The sequence below is a fragment of the Esox lucius genome, chromosome 15, assembly GCF_011004845.1.
Source record: "Esox lucius isolate fEsoLuc1 chromosome 15, fEsoLuc1.pri, whole genome shotgun sequence".
Lineage (NCBI taxonomy): Eukaryota > Metazoa > Chordata > Actinopteri > Esociformes > Esocidae > Esox > Esox lucius.
Window position 1 is genome coordinate 18290502 of NC_047583.1, and position 10181 is coordinate 18300682.

General features: G+C 40.2%; 1 protein-coding gene across 1 annotated transcript in view; it reads left to right on the plus strand.

The window, feature by feature from the left end:
• babam2 (BRISC and BRCA1 A complex member 2) overlaps nt 1-10181 on the plus strand; it is a 124341-nt gene that overhangs the window by 112894 nt on the left and 1266 nt on the right. The window lies entirely within an intron of this gene.

Below are 10181 nucleotides of genomic sequence, written 5' to 3' on the forward strand. Positions count from 1 at the left end.
TTTGTCTAGCTGTCTACATTAACATTAGACTGACATTCTACTCTTGCTTAACACCCTGTTAGCAGCTTCTAAAATGTCTTGGATCTGCCGATCTCTCTCAGCTAATGACAGGCTTTGTGAAACAAGATCACTTAAGCTCAGTAGCATGTTCCTTAGTTGATTAACCTGGGCTTGTTTATTGCATCATTGACACCAGCTCAGTTTATCACATTATCTTTTGAAAGCAAAGACTGAGTCCATGGATGGCAGGAAGCCAAGCGGTTGGAGCATCCCCCAGTAACTGATAGGTTGCTCCAACAAATCTCCAAATCGTCTGGGTGAAAAATCTTTGAAATTCCTGCACAAGACAGTTAACCCTAATTGCTCCTAGGTTGATGCTGTAAATTAGAATGTTTTCAGTCAGCTTACCAGGTTAAAGTATCTCACTTCAAACACTGGGGCGCTAATACAGAAAATATAAGGCCACATTGTTAGGTCTGTGCTCCCATGACCGTGTCTGCGCGACCTCTCCTACACTCAGGAATCCCTACCAGTCCATCACCATCTTTTGAACCTTCCTAAAGCCCGAACTGTTCAACAATGCCTAACCTTAATACACACACCCAAGAGACCCTGATCATATATAAACACATTTGTTTTCCACACCTTCGTCTCATGTTCTTTACTCTGCAGTGGTTTTGTATACAGTGCATCCTTTTATTATTGTTTTCTACAAATGTAGTCACCCAAGCAAGGGGGAAAAGATGGGAATGATTGAGAATCCTTGTTGCCGCCTTGAATCAGCACCTTATCTCTATAGATGATAAATGGACAGGACAGCAATGAACACAGGGAGGCAATCAGAGAGAAACGGGGGAACATCTGAAAGGCCTGAATATGTCACAGAGAAGCAAGGGATGGCTGCCTTAGCCTGTTGTTTACTGCCTTCTCCCTTACTGCGTCGTCAACGACCAAGCTGTCAGATAGGGCCGCTTTTTCTTTTTTTCAGTCCTGTGTTACTGAACATATTCCTCTGAAACAACTGAGTAAAAGTTAACTCTTAAAATGAGAAAAGAAACGTCACCAACTCTTAGGTACTTTGTTTCAACGGGTACAAACTCAGAAGGACACATGGGAGTTTTTTTTGTCTTTCTTCTCTCCAGTGGTGTAATTGAGAGGGTTGGTTGGGAGGGGTTCAGCGGTAGGCAGCAGCAGTGTTATTGATACAATCCACGCTGAAGATGATGGAGCTGAGAGGCTTAGCTAATTTGGGAAAGAGAGAGAGGAGTGTGGGGGGATTTGGGGCCTTTTGTTATAGCCCGTTTGATCTGAGGGAGTTTTTTTTTTTTTTCTTCAGGTGGGGGGATGTGGGGGGTAGCCCAAAGATGTCATGGAATTGAGAGAATTACTGATTTCGGGCCTATCTTTTCTCTGTTATTTTTTTATCCTGAAGTCGCTGGGATATTCTAATGCATTCACTGTCAAAGCAGCAGATTTTTCCCTCTCGCATAGATAATAACGGGATCTCATTAAACCCTGATTGTTAATTGCTAATTACTCTCGTCCTAGCCGAAACATGAGAAGCCAGGAGAGCGTGGCTAAGCCGATCAAAGGACTCTTCGCTCCATAGCTTGTAGGTTTTCAGTTCTTGTCTCCCCCTCACATGGGCGTTCTGGATGGGTTGGATGGCAGATATGTGTCTGGTTTATATTATACCCCGTCTTCCTCTCGGGGACGATCACAAATATTCAATTTTATGGTGTCATGGATTTTCCAAAGCACATCCCTCAGGTGGTTTGTGTCTGGAATGCAGCGTTTGGTTCTCTGCTATTTAGCAGGGAATTTGGTGAGGGGCTTTACATGCTCAATCAGCATAGAAGATTTATCTCAATCTGCCGGATAGGCCTATTTGGCAGTCCTTGACACTGTTTTTCTTGGCAGAGAGGTTTGACTGGAGGTTTAAGTTGAGTTTTAAGATAATGTAATGAAAAGTGACTATTTTGACTTTAAGTTAACCTTTTTAATGTGTTTCCGAAGAGATGAACATGCTGTTTTATCTTATTCTTCCCTGTTAGTTTTGTTGCCCGTCTGTCTCTGCAGTCATACATCTTTCCCCTTTTCCCTCCTCTCTCTCCCTCTTCTCTCTCTTTTCCTCTGGCAAGCCTACCTGAGGAGCTGTCACTCTGGATTGCAATGCTGCCGTTTCAGGCTGTCACAATGACTGAAGGACACATCCCAATCGGCCTTGTACACTGATAGACCTGTCAGGTGGAGTGACAGCCGGGACTTGAACGGGCAGGCAGCCAGGTACACGTAATGTGACAAGACCCTCCAAAATAAATAGATGTAAATATGCGCATGTTGGTAACTTTTTATAGTGTGTGGACAGGTATCCCTGCAACTTTGACAACTTTAGCTGAGGCTAAACAAATGTTTTATTAGTACTGTAGATGTGATAAGTAAAATCTGAATTTTTTTACCATGGTTTTGAATTCATGTTGCAACAAAATGTGGTCTAAAGTGACATTAAGAGACACATATTTTATTATAATATTGTCTACATTTACTGAAATTGGCTTCTTGCTTGGTATTGTGATATATGCAGACTATAACATTTTGAGCCATGACGACTAGCTCAGATTTTTACTACCCTATAAATGTTGTCAGAAACCTGTCAACTCTTGGAATGGCCACGTATATAATCTTATTAAATTGGTATGTTGTTCCTGTCTGACAGAACAACAAGACAAATTAAGTCAGTATTCTCTTTTTTACATATAGTTACTGGTGTTGGTTTTATAGGGTGGTATCGATGCGTGCTATTTTGTCTATATAGATAATCAAATGTGCTGGCAAGCTGTAGCCCTTTTGTTGTGAGCCTGTACATTTGCTGGGAGGAATATTTGCAATGTTTTGTTCACCTATAAAAAGGGAAACCCGATCCACAGACATGGGCCCCTCAGACCACCCTGACCCTTAGTGGCAGCTCATTAAAAGGCTCTCCTAGCGACAGAGTACATTGCCACGGCACAGCTGTAAACTGTTGACTTCGGTCCGGCCCTGTAGGTCATGCCGCCAATGACCGTTGGTAAAAAGGGAGGTTAGGGTTAGACTGCAGTGAACCCAGTGTTGAGAGAGTGAGGGAGGGTAGATGGGTGGTGGACTTGGGGGTGGGGGGGGCTGTGTCGCTCGTGCCAAATGACACAAACCCCCCTTGGCAGCCTAATTACATTTTCCACTTTTCCACACTCGCATTAAGTCTCCATCCAGCCGGAAGGAATGAACGCACCAGAGTAGACCTCGGGAAAGGACTCTGCCCCCGCCGCTCCCTCGCTTTTCCCTTCTCTTTCGCTCATCTCTCTTTCCTTCCCTTGGATTTCTGCTGTAGCAGGAAGACAGGCAAGAGGAAGAGAGTCTGTTGTCTAGGAGACGGGGGCAATCAGGAGAAGTCAGTCGCTCGGTCTTCACCAGCTGACTGTCTCTTAGCGCCTACACAAAGCCCTCGTGGGAATAGTCATTACAAAGATGCCTGCTCATTTGCTTCCATTTAAAATGTACATGAGGGAACACGATCAAAAGCACAGATATAACATGAGAAAACAATGAGGACTATCCATACAGATTACAAGCAACACGCTGAGCTGGAGGCAGTTATTGGCATACATGCCACAGCACCCAGGATTCTGTTCTTCCAGATTAAGAAATACAAGCTTAAATCCAATATATTTAATCTCGCTAAAGCATTGAAAAGGAATCCAGGGATACAAACAGTTATTTATTTATTTATTCCTGAATTTATTAATGTGACTATAAACGGTGTTGGTCCTCATTTGAGTGTGAATATTCAATGGCATAAGAGAGGTTTTGTCTTAGCGTCGCAAACTATTTCTTCCACTTTGATGCTCTTGTTCTCTCTATCTCGCTACCTCTGTTTGCTCTTTACAGTGTTTGCTTTGCCACACCTGATTCCCAGATGGCTATTGTTGATAACTTTTCTTTACAGATCTAGCCTGACAACCAACAGTTCCTCTTAGATCCTCTCAAATCTACTGTAGATCACCCTTAAGTTAAGTCATTGCACTTCACCATTTTGTGTGTAGGAGTCACCGAGAGACAGGAATGCAGACAACGTCATAAGAAAGGTTATCAGTTGGTGAAGTCAAATAACGGGAGCACAACTTGTGCTCCGACCAGAAGCCATTAACATTCCAAGTAGTCTGGCCTGGTCTCCCTGCTCTGACCAACATTCTCCTAAATTGCACTGGATGACCTTGTTGACAGACAGAGACAAACTTCCCCATTGTGTTGTGGGTCTGTTGAAAAGCACCACTGAAAATGCGAGTCAACCTGTTTTGGAGCAGTGTGAAGTGAAAACAAGTAGAGTACTAGCAGCATAAAAACCTGACCTAAAGCACGTCTTGTCAGATGGCCAACTAACATGTTCCTTTGTCGGTTTCTAGTAAGTGTTTGTTTTGATTAGTCTTTGTTCAAGTCAACAAAACAAGTCAAAGAGACGTCCAGTGATGGTGAGAGATGTGCGGGGGTCCTGTTTATCCCTTGCTGCAGATGGTGATTTGACTCCTCCGTTGCAAACTCAGAAGTCCCCCGACCACTCAAGTTATTTTCTTCTCCAATCCCCGGCTATTTGTTCACTTCTTCCACCACACACTCCAACATTTCCCCTCTTCTGTTTTTCGCCTCGCCTGAGCAGCGTTCCGTTCTTCTTTGTTTCGAGGTACGCTGCGTTTGTGACGCACTTCCTTCCATTGTAGCAGGAAGAACTGATACTCTCTGTAAAGTTACAGTAAAAAAAGTAGAGATTGGGGATTCAAACTAAACTACATGGTTTCTTCACTCAGTCATGTCCTCTTGCACATGGTGTTGTTGCAGCTTGTTGGCACCTGGCCTTTTTATAAAACCATGAAGGGTTTTTCAGTTGTAGTTTCAAAGTGGAACCCCTACATTATATGGTTCTAACTGGGACCCGTTTTATCTTAAAGTGGAAGGTACATTTCATGCTTCATTACAGACTTTTATTGAAATTAGAAAAGAATATAGCGACTAATCTTTAAAAAACTTCACAATGGCCTGCTAGTTGTCAACATACAAAGGACAAGTGTTTAACCATAGTATTCCATGCCTAAATAGAGTTCCCTCTCAGGTCACCAGGTGGATTTTCCGGCCTCAATAAACAAACATTTGGTGGTTGCTATGCAATGGCAATTTGCCACTTTTGACCAGTGTAATTTGTCTTCTCCAGAGGATTTCACACTAGTGTTTCTAGTGTCCAATTGGAGACTTAATGACATACTGAAGACATACTGAAGTTATTGGGAGAGCGAGGCATAATGAATGCAGGATTTGTTGACCACTGCACAAATACCATTTAATTAGGCAGAGAGGTAGATCTACTAGCACCTCAGCCGTAAGTATAATGTAAAGGGATCCCTGTTATTACCACCTGTTTGAATCAAAGTCTACCCATGACCCATAACTCAATAAACAGATCAGTGATCTGGTGAGGGTGGAGAGGAGACTTCATAATGAGGTTTTCAATTATTGTCCTGCTTTGATCATGTGTAAAACAATGGATGGTCTTGGCTTGATGGGTCCAAGATACTGTGTAGGATTTCTGATTTGCTCTCTACCTGAACCTCTAATTAGTTCCTATCATAATGACAGCTGTTGGGATGGAAACCAGAGTATTAGAGCAGCAATTTGGATGTCTACCTCAAGCGTTCTAAATCTGCAGTAATTACTACGTCATAGCAACAACTGGAGGGATTTTGTTTGACAGCAACACTGTCCTTTTGTTTTCTGCTTACTTGTATGTGATTGGTCCTGTGGGAGGAAATGCACACCAGAATTAATAGATTTGCTTCTCCTCAGTGTCGCACATTCCCTTTAGGTCATGAACGCTGTATTGTGCTGCTATGTTTCTCCCTGCTTTACATTAGTCGCCAAGGTAACAGCAAATAAAATTGACGAATGTCTGTGTCTAACAATCTGGATTGGAATCCAGTAGGAATCTGTGCAAATTTCCTGACGTGTATGGGCTGTCATGTTGAACACTGGTTCTATGGAATGGTCTATGAAATGTAGCCTAATAACATTTATGAAGAATATGGTAGATTTCCCCAACAAAGGTGCATAATTCACTTAACTGAGCCAATTGCAATAGGTTGTAACAATGATGTTTTCTTGCCTAAATTCTGGTGGGTTAGAAAATTGTACTCACAGTACTGACAGTATTTGGGTCACATGTCAAATAATCTATACTATAATTATAGTAGAACAACTAGGCTATTGAATTCCATAGGTAATAGATGTGTCAGACTGCTATGCTTACATCATAAGAAGTTTTAAGAATACGACATGCGCATGACCGTAATAACAGCCCACGCTGCCTATTTCCCTAACTGGTCCTTTGACCTCAGAGTCAGCACTTTAACACGTGTGTGCATAGACAGCATTTGGAGTGATCAGATTAGCCTGATCACGTGAGCTATTATCCAGGTTAGAGTGTTAATTACAGCTATCAAAACAACTTGTGAAGCGGGAAAGGCAAGGAATGATGATACAGAGGAAGAAATGCAAATCAGTTTCTACCTCAAATTGTGAAATCATCCATAAATTACTTTATTTGCTGCATATTGACTGAAACTTTGAATGCTTGTTGATTGTCACGGCTTACTGTTAAGGAAATGTAACTTTTGTAACCATACTCAATTCAGTTTACAGTTTGGTCAATCACACATTTCTTGTCTCTGCCTTTCCAAGTGTCAGTTTTATCCTTACAACTTTTATAATTACAGTCTCTCTCTTTCTAATTAGGTTCCATACAACCAAGTGAAATTGAAATGCAAAACTTGAATTCAGTCAGGTTTCACAGTGCGTGCAAACAACACAAAACATTGTTTATCATTTTGACAGTTACATTACCAAACTCTGTCTTCAAGTTCCAGTATTGGCCCCATTTATCTGTATTTATCTGGTGTGCTGTTATTATTATTATAATGATGATATGCTGCTGAAATACACATAAGCACAATAAAGCTACACGATATGGATGAACATTGCAAACCACTGAGTCTTTAACCAGCAGACAGTGGTTGTTATTTAGAGGTTTATGGTCAACATTGATCCTGAATGTATTCATACTGGTACCTGAGCTTTGTTTCCCTTGTTTGCCAGCTGTTGGTGGAGATAAAACCACTAAGAACAAGGTTTAGCCATGTTAGGTGGGTCCTTCAATAGAGTTTGACCCCGCCGACCTCATGATGGTAATGACATGCTACCATATGCGCTAGCTACCCAATGTGTGCATGAGCCCCCTAACACCTTGTGGGCCTTCCCGCAAAGCATGGGCTGCGGTGGTCTCCGGTACACCAGTGGGTAGAGCCCATAATAAAATGATGTGGTAAGAGTGTATGGTTACATTAATTAATAAATATTAACAAACTATACACTATAAATAGTGTACACAATGTGAATGTCATTACACTAATAAGCATATAAAAGCACTGTAAGCAATGCACCTAATTATGAAATACCCACATGATTTAGTGTTTCTAATATTACCAAATATTACACTGAAACTATAATTATGAAACTATAATTATGCTGAGTCTACAAACCAAGAATAGCATTGATGTGGACAGACGTAGTGTGTGTTTCCATGCCGATTCACCATACAAATATGTGCTAATACGAAAACCTCTTTAGTGTTAAAAGTGATGATTTACACTCTTCTGAATCCTTCCATGTCAGTGTAGTAATGTGTAGTAGTAGTGTAGTAATGTGTAGTAGCAGTGTGGTAATGTTATGAGGAGATGGGTGAAAGATATCTCTCTTACATCAATGCTTTCATAATCCTCTCTCCATCAGCGTTGCCTGACGTCACCAAAGCACCGCCACTTACCGACTAACCGCTCTACAAGCTGTTGGCTCTTGGTCATTATCCTATCACCTGAAAAAAGCGTCCCATGCACAACAAGGAAATCGTTTATATATTATGATTATGAAAAGATATCTGCTTCTTCCACTCTGCCATGCCCAGCGCTGATAGATTGTTATTATGGCACATAATTTGCTTGATCATTCTTTTCTCGCTTGAGGAGGGATCATGATTTATCACCCACACAACCTGATTGTGGCCTACAGTACACTTAGTTTGGGAAGGGTGAGAATTCTATTCAGAACCAAAATGACTCAGATAACCTTTTGAACTCTTCGATGATACTTTGCAGTTCACAAATTGGGTTTTGTTTTTGTAAATTAGTATTAAAACGTAAGGGAAATGAACAACCAATACCCTTAAAGAACCAGGTAAAACCCAAAACACTATAGTTCCACCTGGAATCAAAATGATGAATCCCCTAAAGGGATGGCAAGACTAACCCTTATGGAAAAAATGTAGTAAAGAGCACAGAAGTAAAGAGCACAGAAATGCCAGATCGCCACCCATCCATTATTTATTTGTTTTGTATTAGCTGTCAGTTGAGAACAGTTGCCTTAATGAATCCATTCCCAACTGTCTCCTTATTGACTTCCAGCCATTCCAGATTTATCTTACTCTATTCAACTTGTTGATTACGATAACAATAACACATGGAAATGTATCATTATAACATGGCAAACCAGAATAACAAACCTCTGGTTATTTCAAAGAACTTCTCCATGAATTTCCAACAAACAAAACTTTTTATATCCTTTGCTAATAAAAAACCTTTTTTATTTGTTCTTTATAGATATTTATAGAATGGTTCTTTACAGCACTGCACATGTTCCATTTTCATCCAATACGATTAAGAAACAAAGATTTTTTTTTTTTTAATTAGCCTACCAACCAGTTGTGTGCATCATATAGCAAATCACGAACCCAAACAGTTGTGCAAATGTGTTTCTGAAACAACTTTCGGAAAACACATTTGCACAACTGTGTTTTCTGAAACAACAATAAAAACATTTTGCTCTGTTGAAGGTTTAATGACCGAATCAAATTTTTATTTTAAACTACATTTATCCTGAGTGTATAGGGACGCTTTTCTCATTTATATCTTATATGTATGTGTGTATATATATATATATATATATATATATATATATACATATGTGTATATATATATATGTATTTATATATATGTGTGTCTCTTGCATCTCAGCTACAGCCATGTGTGCTACAGATTTTCTCAAGGTTATGATAGGCAGGTCTAAGTCAACATGACCGTATCGCTTAAGCTTCACAGAGGCGGTTTATTTTATACGTTTTAGTAGATGATCCATGGACCTGATTTTGCTTTATTTGCTTGTCATTCTTATCGTACCAAGTATTCCAGACATTGATGTTGATGAATTCGTGTACACATGGAACTCGTACACAGAATAAAAGGGCCGATGTTTAATGTTATTTATTTAACATAATTGCAGTTCAGGTCATGCACTCAATTCAGAGCAGATCTTTCTATATAAGTAATACGTAGCTAGTGCAATATCAAGTAAATTTTCCCACACTTAAATGTTGGATGATAAAACACAGATTTGATCTTGAGAGGACGATTATGTGTAGCCTACATCCCTATTAAAATCCCAAAGTGATCTAGTCCACATACACGATGGATAGTTGCGCTAATCATAATGCCATATACTTTAACACCTAGGAATTAGGAAAACAAGGGAACTCGATTTCCATTTTCTAATAATCTTTAGCCACATTGTAGCCGGTACCTTTCATGCATTTCGAAAGAGGTTGGCTTTCATTCCTCTTTTGCAGTGACACAATACACGACCACTCTGGAAACAGTGACAACTGACAACGCACCATTGCGTACAAACTCTAACCGTAGGTCAGAGGCGACACAAAGGTCACTTTGAAGAATCTCACAATATTTTTTGGTTCCTTAATCTGTCATCATTTGAGCCACATCCTTGTTCTTGTTTTGAATGTTCCCTAGACTAGTTGCATTATTGTTTGATGATTGCAGTCCTTTATATCTTAAATATACTATCTTGGCAAGAAGGCGTGTATAACACTCTTATAGCGCGCATTATTTCCCATTACAAAAATAGGAACCATATAAGATCGGATTGCAGTTAATTCGACATTTAGTAGGTTCTACGTGGCATATTCTGGGCTCTATGCCCTGGTGAAACAGCTTTCAAAAAATATCACAAATTTAGCATCCTTTACTGTAGCTATGGAA